The sequence below is a fragment of the Malaclemys terrapin genome, chromosome 7, assembly GCF_027887155.1.
Source record: "Malaclemys terrapin pileata isolate rMalTer1 chromosome 7, rMalTer1.hap1, whole genome shotgun sequence".
In the NCBI taxonomy this organism is placed as follows: Eukaryota; Metazoa; Chordata; order Testudines; family Emydidae; genus Malaclemys; species Malaclemys terrapin.
In genome coordinates, this window is record NC_071511.1 from 91603489 (window position 1) to 91615803 (window position 12315).

General features: G+C 36.5%; 1 protein-coding gene across 2 annotated transcripts in view; it reads right to left on the bottom strand.

The window, feature by feature from the left end:
• PRKG1 (protein kinase cGMP-dependent 1) overlaps nucleotides 1-12315 on the bottom strand; it is a 925158-nt gene that overhangs the window by 44185 nt on the left and 868658 nt on the right. The window lies entirely within an intron of this gene.

Here is a 12315-nt window from a genome sequence, read left to right on the forward strand (position 1 = left end):
TTCTGATAATACAGTCATGATAAAATGTCATAATGTTATTGATGATCATATACACCTATCCATCCACCTATCTTTTTAATGTAGCTAATCTATCTATCTAAACTGTCAGGGCTGTCACTGAATAATCTAATCTAATTCAATAATGGAATGTAACTGATTTACTCCCACCTTATTCCCCTCAAACCAGCATTCGTTATTCTTTTTAAAAGTGAAAGGACATTGTGAGGGCAGGGAAAGCAGCAGTTGACCTGTTCCAAGGTAACAGAGGAGCAGAAAAAGAGGGATGGGGGCAGGGAATGAGTTTGGAGTGGCCATATATAACAAAGACCAAATTAAAACATAATACAAGGCAATCCTATCTTGTGGTTTCTGATAACAAATTATTGAGTTCTGCTTTATTATTTATAATGTCGTCAGATTCTCTCAATAACCTTGAGCCTATGGCCATAGCAGTCTGACTGCATCTGATATTGGAAGCTAATCAGTGCTGAGTCTGTTTAGTACTTGGAATAACCTTGCATGACATGGCTGCTTATTGATCATTTTATACTAGCCATGATGTGCATATTAAACTGGCAACATAAAAACTAAGTGTTGTTGGTAAATAAAAGGTCTACTTATAAATCTCCTTATTTCTAAATAACAAAGAACAAATTATATTAGCAGTTGCAATCCAGTTAGGAAAGCTGTTACTTCAGTCTGGCTGCCTGGACCAATTTAAACTATAAATATATTACAGTTTGTGACTTCTAATGTTGTAGGCTCTTTTGGCTGATTTGCTACATTTAATAGTTTCTAGATGTAATGGTAGGGCTGAGATCCTGTCAAGGATTTGCACCCTAGTATTGAACCAACTGATGGAATGCTTCCCATTTCCAAGTCATAAAGCACCACATTAGCCATCCTGATTCTGTCCCGTACCTGTGGAAACTCATTTTGTAATGGTGCGGCGGGAAGGAGCAAGACAATGTGGTGACTGGGTTTATCAAATGAGGAGCTCTATATGCATTAAGCCAAGTCATTTATTCCACAACATAGGACATGTGATATGCACTTGGGGAGTGCCATGCTGACCAACCCATGATGTCAGGGAGGCTTAGGATCAGGTAGTCCAGCCCTCTTCCAATCCTGGGAAACTTGATTGGATTTCCCCAATGCTGAGGAAGCAGGGGATCTGACATGCTAAGTGCATTTTTTCTAGTGTTGTTAAGGCCTCCATGATCAGTTTTTGCATAGGAAAGACATGGAATAAATCGTTTTCATTTCTATAATGCCTTTTATGCTGAAAGACTGCAAAGTGCTGCATAAACTTTGTACAGTTCATTCAATTCCACTTGAGAGGAGAAAACCTGCCCCAACATCCCAAAATAGAGTACAGATGAACAGGTGCTCTTTCTGATTCTTGGGTATTCCATGAACCCCCTTTACAACCTCCAGTACAAAAGAGCATTTTGCAGCAAGCATATATCCTTCATCTTTCTGTGTAGAGAGTCACAAAAATTGATGCTCTAATGACAGCTTTTAAATTGAGCTTTCAGTCTTAATAAAAAAAAGTTAATTAAAAATATTTTTAAGCTTCTACGATGCATTATTTAATTTTTCTTCTTTTTGGCTAATTTTGTTTGGTAGATAGCCTGGTATTCTATGTTCAGTTCAAGGAAGACTGCAAAGCAAATTTTGTACAGTGTGCCAGATACTTTGTCAGGGGCATTATAGAAGAGAAAGAAATGAATTATATATATTCTGAAACAAAAATATATGTAAAAGAAAGCGTACAGACCAGACAACAATCCTATTTGGTCCAACAATGATAATTCCACCCTAATTCTGTTTCATTCCTAAAAGTAAAGGTCAAACTTTAATCCCATTCAAGCTCCAATAAAAGAAGGAGACTCTCATCCTATTCTATTTCTTAAGGAAAATTATTTAGGGCCAAATTCTGCCCTTATATATGTGCATGTAAATCCTTGAAAAAATTGAAGTCAGTCTGGAGTAACTTCACTGAAGTCAGTTACTTCAGATTTCCTGGATGTCACTTAAAAAAAGATTGGCTCACAGGCCATGGAATGCTTTCCCTACATATCTAAGGAGAAAATTTAGCCCCTACTTCTAACAGTAAAAGATTTGCATTGGGTTTTAGCTGTACAGCTAACTTTAACAGGAGTCATATAGCTCAACACTGGGAAAACCTAGCAGTAAATCTCTAACGTAATTTAAACAAAAATATCAGAGTGAAAACATGCCTGTTCATGCCATAAATTAGGAATCAACCCTTTATCCTAGTTGCCCTTAATACCAAGGATATGACTTCAATCTACTTTCTTCTTATCCATTAATTTGATTGTGTGCTGCTTTCTAAACCAAAAACTGAATGATACTGGAGTGTGCACTCTCTCAGAAACAGTTTCAGTCATACTACTAATGGCAGACAATGGGCAAATATAGTACGTTCAAACCATTCTGTCTACAACATTGAAATAAGATTTCTCAATTTCATGTAAAAGAGAAGCAGTATCTTATACTTTTACCAACTACATGTTACATGAGTTATTCTATAGTGAATTTGCTTAATTCCAAAAATATTCTCCAAAGTGCATTTAGTCATAAAGGATTAGGAGGGCAGTTCAATGAAATACAGATACATGTGAAAGTTAAATAATGTATGTACACAGACATGTCTTGTTTTGGGCAGCTCAAAGAACCAGCTGCTGACAGAGACATCCAAGTCCTTGGAAACCCAACCCAGCAGGGACAGGATGAAATGCTAGTAGGATGTGTATTACTCATGCTCTAGTGATAACTGGTGTGTTGTACCATCTGAAATAACTTGAATCTCCTTGGAAAAATATACACACAAGTTCTGGTCATATTTCTTAATGATTTCCATGACAGAGATTCTAAAACCTTTCTCCAGCTGGCATGGCAGAAGTGTTTGAGATAGGTTAGGGGAGAAGGTTATACACTAGATATCTGGCCTTGTAAATAAGGTCTCCAGGTTTGTTTGAATTAGCCATGATCCTTTTTGACCTCTGGAAGGGTTGGTGACAGCCATAAAAATAATATTTAGTTATATAATTTAATAAAGTAATTAATGTATAGAGGTACAATGAGCAGCCACAGAGAGGTTCTGAAGTTTGGTTCAGTATTCAAAGGTCTGAATACTTATCTGAACCATATTCAAATGATCAGAAATTCTTGGACCTGGATAGCAGCTCGGTGAATTTGAAAGAAATTGGCTATATTGAGATTTCTGGTACTTCTTTCCTTAGTTGGGCTAAGAAATATTTCAAGAACAACCTTTCTCAAGTTATTTATGCATTTCCACTTCTGGTCCTAGAACCACCAGGCAGAGGGCCGGGAAAATGCAAGTGACAATACAAAGGAAAAAACGTGGATTGAAATTTTTCAAACAAAAAAAAGTTGATGTGTCAAATGTGTAAGGGGGAGTTATTCTTAGCGAACATGGATTCTCACCAAAGTATTCAGCTGATAGGAGGAAAAAAACCAAACATGCCTTATAACCCAAGTTATCCATGCAAAGCACCCAAACTTCTTTTAAAGCATTTTCAAGAATTTAGGCAGCAATTTTCAAAGGAGATGAAGGGAGTTAGGCAATCAACACCTACTGAATTCCAATGGAAACTGTCTGCCTAACTCCCTCAAGATCTTTTTTTCCTTAGATAAAGATAATACCTCACTTTTTTAATAGGAGAGATTCCCCTTGTCTTTGCAAACATTTAGGCGTCTAATCTCCTTGCCTTGGATGTTTAATGTCCATTTATGTTAGAGATGGACAGAAAATAAAACATAAGCTATAGTTCAGATTTGACAGTGACAAGATCTCATGAGCTGTTCTACTAAGATTTTTTGCAAATCTGCCTAGAAGCAATTTTGCCATCTTATTTCTTCTGAACCCTCATGAAAATGGTTATCTTTTTGATATCTCAGAAAACAAAACAAATACTAGAAATCAGCCTTCTTCTGGTTCTTGTTTTGGCAGGTTTTGGTCTTGTATCCAAACCACCTCCTTCCCAAAATTCAAAGAGTTCCAATCAGTGTCCTGATTTTATACCACATTTAGTATTAACTGAAGTTATATGTTTAAAAAAAAAGATGTCAAGAGGCCCCAACCTGTTGCTGGTCTCTGGGCAGAAATCCCATTGCACAGAATTTCCCATTATTTTCAAACAGTAGTCACTGAATCAAGCTGTAAGTATTTGTATAACACATGTTATGCAGGGAGGCTGTGGTGAGGAAAGGTTTTGGCCATTTGCATAGTATGTTGGAATGTCCACATGCCAACTATTTAACTAACAAATTGCTGCATAAAAACACAAATAATTACTTTGAAATAAAATTTAAATAGGGCTTGAAATGTATCAAGAGTCACCACAATCTTAATCACTCAGGCACTCAAAAAAGAATGAGAAAATGACACAAGAACAGAAATTTGAAATTACCCTATTATTTAGTTTTCCTGAACTGGCTAATAAATGAATTTAATGTGTTGGGAAACATTAGACATCTGTTACTAAGCAGTCATCTCCAATACAAAACTTGGCTTTATTCCATGTACACTGCCAACTAGATGTAAATTGTAACCAATTGGGAGCCAACAATAAACTCACTGAAACTAATAAAATGACTTTAAAGAAAAAAAAAAAAAGAATTTCTGTGCCTTTTTCAATGATATCCATTTATTCAATGGGTAATTTCTTGGGTTTTACATTCCATTTTATTGGCCAGCTGAATTGTTTCCATACTCTAGCTATTTTGCCATACTCAGTGTAATTTTGCAAAAGAGATTTTTGGACTCTTTGCAGAATGTTAGATAAACTAGTTTTCTAGCATCTAGACGACTCTGTTCAAGTCTGGCCTACAGTAGGTCACATATGTAGTGTAATAATATGTAATAAGCTTTATGGTCTCACCTATTTAATTGGCACAGGACAATACCCCAAAAGCAAAACGTATTTCCAAACAATTAATATTGCTTGTTCAGTAAGAGTCTAGAACTGCAATAAATTGGATCCGGGGTGGGCACATTTGTAGGACTAGTGCAGAAGGCTGCACAGTTCTAACTAGTACTTGTTCTGGCTCCAGGAATCAACCTGTATTTTAATCAGAAAAACATTCAATAACACAACCTAAATAAAAAAAAATATTCATAGGCTAGCTCCCTCTTCCTAATAGTCAAAAAGAACATTTTAGCTCTCTATGAGTACTCTGTTTAAAGAATATAATTTAAATAATCTATGAGAAAGTGAAACAAAAGTTTCTTTATTCTATGTATTGTGACCTTAACTATCTCAATTTCAATATCATTGGACTGACCTTTATTTTGTTGTGGTTTATCATTTCCTACTGATTTTCATGTGCTTTTAACAAAAGCTTTGTAAAGTGGTATACTTGTCATCTTTAATATTAGTTTTCTGCCACTGGAATACTTATATATGTGTTGTGCAGAATTAGAGATACACTAGTGGGATGTATTTGGTCTAAAAGGGGACTGATGCAAAATGATTATGATTTGTTTCAGAAAGCAAGTTACACCTAATCTCCTCCCTGGGTGAAATCCTGGCCTCACTGAAATTAATGGCAAAACTTTTATTGACTTAATTGAGGTCAGGATTTCATCCCTATAGAATCTTGTGTTTGTGTTACACAGGGAGCAGAAGGAAAGCCATTGCAACTTAGGGTCGTCTCTAAGGCCCCCAAATACTTTAACAGATGTAGCTGTAAATATGTGAATGGATTCCATTGAATACATTAAGACTTATGTGCTTAAATTTACACATGTGCTTATGTAGCTGGGGATATTTTGTGATATGACAAGAACTTCTAAAACTGTTGGTTTTCATTATATTAAATAAAACAGTCCATCAACTCCTGCACCAGAACAGTTTTAGGAGGAACTGTTATCCTGAACTGTGTATTGAAAATTTGTTAGCAAGCAACAGATTCTTCAGGTAATGAACCTGCTTTTTAGGGTAAGTAAATTGAAGGTGATAAGCTGGTTTAAATTAGTGAAAGAATGAATTTCACCTAATGAAACTGCAACGTTGAACATTTAAGAACAAAGTTTATGAAAAAGAATTTATCATCATTTCGATGATAAAGTATTTTTCTCACTTCTTTTCTCTATGATCTGGTATACTTACACTGTACCTTGTAAAATATACAAACTGCTGCCCTCCCATGGCTTCTGATGGCTATACAGATAACTTGCTACGCCAGTTCTAGGTACGTTTTCTGGATTGGATTTGTGTACACCAGTTGGTAAATAGAAGTGCAATTGTAGGCACTGGGGGATTAAATTCAAGCAATGAGTATTCATATTTGTTAGTAATGTAAACAAGAAGTAAATTATATTATTGTTTCCATTCCCACTGTATTATTGACTGTCCAATTTTTTGTAATGTAGATTAGGATATTTATTTAAAGGTCAAATTTCAAATATTTTATTTCTACTATATGTGATTTACCCTTGGAGAATATGGAATTTATGAACGAACACATGGGCAAAAGCAAAAAATAAACTTCTCATGTTGGTTTTGCATGAGATCCTTACCTTCAACTATGCCCTGTTTGTGTGGGGCACAGACGATAAATCAACTTGCACACCTTAGCCACATTCAGGCAACAGAGAGAAGTGCGGAAGATCGACAGAATATATTACAAGCAGCATGATCCAGAACCTGGAAATGCCTGTAAGCAGATTCTTGAGAGGCATTTTGTGTTTCTTTATAAGGCTGAACAGCTGCAGAGATGGTGTCAGTCATCCTCTCAGAGCTCCCACCCTATGTGTGGGCACCAGTGATCTTCTATCGTATGCTCAGTGTGTTGGTCATCTTCAATATTACATACAGCTGGTGGAGATGTCCCTTAATGGACCATTGTAGTACAAAGAATTATGAAGATGATATTGCTCTTTCAGGATTCAATCCTGCCAGGTGCTGAGCATCCCCAGCTCCCACTGGCTTCACTGAGAGCTGAAGGACCTCAGCACCTCCCAGAATTGACCCCCAAGTTATCATTAGGTGCAGTGATGGCTGAGATGTCCAAGTCTGAGTACAAGAGGCAACAGCAGTAGACTGAATTTTCCTGAGTGGAAAAAAACACTTGTATAGGTAAATGCCTATGTTTTGTATCTCCTACCTCCAGGTACCCATTAACTGATTTTTAGATGCTCTTTCATGGCACAAAAATGCCGTTTCATACAGACCCTTTTTGAATGAATTCTGCCATTGGTAAGATAAAAATGTCAAGAAAGAGGCCTTTTCTTCAATTATTTTACTGACAAATACTGTATATAGTAGTTATATAGTAGTACAGAAAACTGTATTCATTTTTATGGCCCATCAAATCATACTAGTAATGTCCCATTACATCAGATTAGTTTATTAGTTCATTTATTAATACAGTATCACAAAATCATATTGGGACTTCTCCATTTATAGGAAAAGACAAAATGATTCTAACAAGACACTGCACTGTTAGATAAAAATAATGACACAACAAGACTTTGACATCCCCTTATTGAAGGATTGTCATTTTTGTCCACTACAGCTCCCAGTGCTGCTGACCAGAAGGGGCTGGCCTGTTACTGCTATGATTCTGAACAGGACCGTTTGCCCTTTCCACATGCATATGGAACAGGAGGCATTCTAGTATGTCCATACAGTCCATTTTCTGCACTTATTTGCTGTCCTCATGGTAAACCATATCTACAGGGGACAGACATGATCAACACTTGGAATAAAAACAGATCTTTACTTATTAAAACAGTAACAGACAGGAATTTGCTGCACTCCCAGTAAGAGCAAGAAAGACGAAATCATCACATTAATCTTTCACCCCAATCTTACTTTTTCATAAATATTAAAGGAAAGGGAGAAAGAAATATATATTCACAGGAAAAATATTCTAAAAGAAGAGGATAATAAAACCTTTCTTTAGTTCAGGTCTCCTTCTTCCAGACCAAGATCCTTCTGAGGTCAGCAGTGCAGTGGCTTTAATTCCTGGTTTAGCTGCTACCACTTCATTTTACCCTTTTTACTTTCTACTGAAAATCCAAATCAGAGAGTTTATATTTGGATTTTTAAAAGCATTGAATAGTGAGCTTGTTGTGCTTGTGGCAACTATGCAATTGAAAGTTACAACTTCACAGACAATTGCATTAAAAAGAAAGGTTTTCTTTCTTTTCAAGTTAATGTTGCTAAGGCTATGCATTTTGGTTTAACCTACCACCACTTTAAATTACAGCGTACTTGCCTTTAATGAATTCCAAATCAGGAGAAATAGCATACCTCCTAGTTTAGATTTTCTAACAGAAAGTGAACATTTGAGTTGCAGCTAAAAGAGACATTAAAGCTATGGCATCACTAACTTCCTCTGGAAGGGGAAGGAGATCTGAAATTAAAAACATAAAGTTAAAAACTAACAAAGAAATGATTTTTCACTAGAAAAAATATTTACTTATTTTCAAACTACATTACTTAGGAAGTAGAATTATTAAGTAATATGCATATAATATCTATGTTCACAATTTGTTCATAATAATTTTAACGTTTTTGAACTATTTTAATAGACAAATAAATAAGTCTGAATTCAAGGACACTGCAAATTAGGTATTGTAATGGGTCCAGTTTTACATAAAACTGCCATTGAATGCACTCAGATTTATCTTAGATACAAAGTCATATTTTATTTCCAAGCTGATACAGTTGTATTTCTAAATGAAAAAAAAAATAGCAGTTCTTTAGTAAAGGATTATACCTAACAGTACTTTACACATGTTATGACTAGAAGTTAGTAGGATTATATCTAGAGGACCTTCCTTCTCTGGATAAATAATGTGTGGAGCATACTTGATCAGCCTTAATTGAAAAATAAACCTGACAACCCTGCAAATGAAGTGAGAAAGATTGCCAGAAATGGCTCATCTCATCCTATTGTTTGCTAAGTCGATAACCTGCTCTCCTCTGAAGTGAAAAAATGCATTATTCTTTTCAAAAAGCATCACTGTTTTTGCTTTTGTCTGAGTCCAAATTCAACCTGTTGGCAGGAAAAAATGTGTAACTCCTCATTGTAACAAGATGTGTTTAGGTGGCTCACACACTGTTTACTGCAGTCTTACAAAATTCTATCTGCCCATTTAAATAAATACTTTATTAAAATAAATTTTTTTTGATGGGAGAATAAAATGTTTTTTTCATTATCATCCTAACTGTAAAGTTTGAGGAATAGATTTTATGTCTGACCAATTTTCATGACAATTTTGCAATTAGATTAAAAAACAACAGAGCAATTCACTGGGTCAGGCTTACTGTACAGACAGACAAAGCAAATCTTTGGTCACAGTATTAATGAGTTTACTTGCAGTCCTCAAATAAAATTGGTAACGTCCTTAAAATGTTAAACTGTACATTCAATATGTCTGAGAACAACATGAATTTTAATGTAATCAGTTCAGACACCAAATATATTTGACGTAAGAAAATCCTTACAGTACATGTGTTTAACATGAAACAGAATTAAAGCACTACTCTAGGATGAGATTTATTGTGCTAACTGAACAAGAGTTCACAAAAGATATTTCACACCAATTCCTCCTGCTATTATAAATTCTATAGCTATCATGTGGAATGCTATTGACAGAGGATGGGATTTTCAAAATGCCTTAAGGGAGTTAGGCACCCAATTTCTATTGAAAACCAATGGGAACTTGATGCCTAACTGCCTTAGGTGCTTTTGAAAATGCCACCCAGAATAGTTATATCATGTACTTACAGTATTCAATGCCAAATTCTGTCCTGCTACTCACATAGGCTGAAAAGCCCACCTTCTTTCTTGGGCATTTGGTGCTACTCACATAGTCTGAAAAGCCCACCTTCTTTCTTGGGCATTTGGTGAGGAGATGGATTGCTGGGATGGGGAGGTAGTGGGACTGCTGATAGGTGTTGATGTTAAGGGGGGTAGTTTTTTTTTTCCCCTTGGGCAGTTCATTAGACCTACTGAAATGACTTAGCATGGGGAATCATATCTGCACTGATGCTGACTCCAGTGAAGAGCTGAAGAGGAGGGCATCAGTCCCTGATCTTAGGACTGCCAGGGCCAGTTTAGTCCAAGACAGGTGTTAGGGCAGACTCGAGGGCTGTGTCCTGGCTATAATCAAACCTATGGGTACCACTGGAAATAGCCTGGGCTTAGAAAAAACTCAAGGGTCCTGTAGCATGTGGTGTAGAGCTGACTATGCTGATCTTTTGGGGAAACTCTTACACCAGAGATATTTTCCAAGGGGCAGTGAGCATACAGTGGCATTGTTGAGCTTTTACAGTGGTGAAGTCTGTATACAAGGGTTTCAGTGCCTACATTCCCCATAGTGTGTCATGAAATATTATTTGCAGTTTAATCGTGCTTAGTGTTTGGAATGGGTACTCAAATAATTCAAATAAATGAAATATGAAATTCCATTGGGTTCAATGGAACTTTATCTTTCTAACTGAAAGAATACACTCAGTAATGTTCCATATATATGTGACTGATTAAAGAGGCAGTATCTTTTATTTGGTACTTTTATTTTCTTTAGAACAATTAAACAGAACACTGCTGTTGACATTGCAACCAATTCATCCATCCAACAGTTGCTTTATCACTTTCGGTATAACCCCGATTCGGTATAACCCCTCGGTATATCAGCAATTTAAAACTCAGCCACAAATATGTGATGCCAGCTGGAGTTTGTCAGGCAGGGTTCGGCCCAGGAGCCAATTATTTTTTGCCATGTGCAAAATTTTTTAAAAACATCATATTGATTTTTAAGAGTGCCGAGGCCTGGTCTGAGACTTTTGCCATTGATTTCATTAGAAACTAGACTAGACCCATAGAATTTAAAACAAAACAAAACATGACAAAACATAACAGTTTCCAACAAATGTTTGCACTTCTCACACAGCATAATTTTAGCCCTTACTAGGAACAAGGGATTTTGATTATTTTAATTAAAATAGATGAGTTAAAATTTGAACATTGCTGGTAACAAGACATTTTTTAATTACTTAATTTTAATAAAGACATTTTTCTTAACACTGTATCTTTCCATAATATGAACCAAGGACCATAATGGCTACAGAGCATCTTATACACTCTACTGTGTCAATTTTATATACATACCTGAATATATGAACATATAAAAACTCAGTTTTTGGATTGTACGGGAGTAAGGATGCCTCTGATAAAGTTCCTCCCTCTGGTAGAGTTCATTTCCCTTACTTCTACTGCTAAAGCATCCCTGCAAAAAATATTTTTGACCCTGTCTCTGGCTAACTCATAAAGGGCCAGGTCCAAAGACCATTGAAGTCAATGGGAAGATTCCCACTGATTTTGGATCAGAGTCCATTCTGGATGAGTGCAGCTGTGGGTTCACAGAACAGGCTTTCACAGGGCTGCTGAGATTGGCGCTTTGAGTCTCAGGGTTAGGGCTGGCTGGAAGCCAGATTTTTTGTTTCTCAGGATTTCGAAAAAAATTCTGTTCAGAAATGGAACAAAACCAAATATTTTTGAAATTTCCTGTGAAACAAGATTCTGAAAAAATACTGTTTGGGATCAACTGAAATTTTTGTTTTGTCAAAATGGACACATTTCCATGAAACATTTTGCATTCAAGGAATCAGCAAAATTTCTCGCCTGCTTTACTCATGATACAAGAAATAAGTTGAGAGGAGCAGGGCCTGCAAACTGGCAAGCACAATGTGCCCAGCATACATCACCTGCAGCTGGCTGGGAGAGATACTGTTTTATTAGAAACCTCAGACACATTCTGTGCCAATGTCTGGTCCTCAAAGCTGCCCCTGCTATCACTTTCGCAATGCTGGTGTTAAGCACTCTCAAGTGAGCCATTAGTCTTGTTTGGCAGAAGTTAAAAAATGGCCACTATGCACATAATTTATTTTCACTGGATTACATTTAAGCCTCTAAATCTATTCCCTGGCCATACCTAGTCTCTACTCCCTGTAGAGATGTTTTCCTTTTCCTCAGCCATCCTTGTTTCAACAGGGTATAGTGTTAGACTAATATTGCAGAGAAATGTGTGCAGGGCTCAGTGATATGCTAAGCCTGTCTGCACAGAAGATGAGCATAAACTGAGAGTGCAGTGCTACCGCTTTGGCTTTCTGAACTTTTTTAGCACTGCACAGTGGCCTCCAGTATCCCTATTGATTGCAGCAGAGCTGACACAACTGTCAGTGGCAGTATCACTGTAGGTGACAGCTCTACCAGGACTTGTTGCAGAATATTGTTTGCAATTGCTGAATC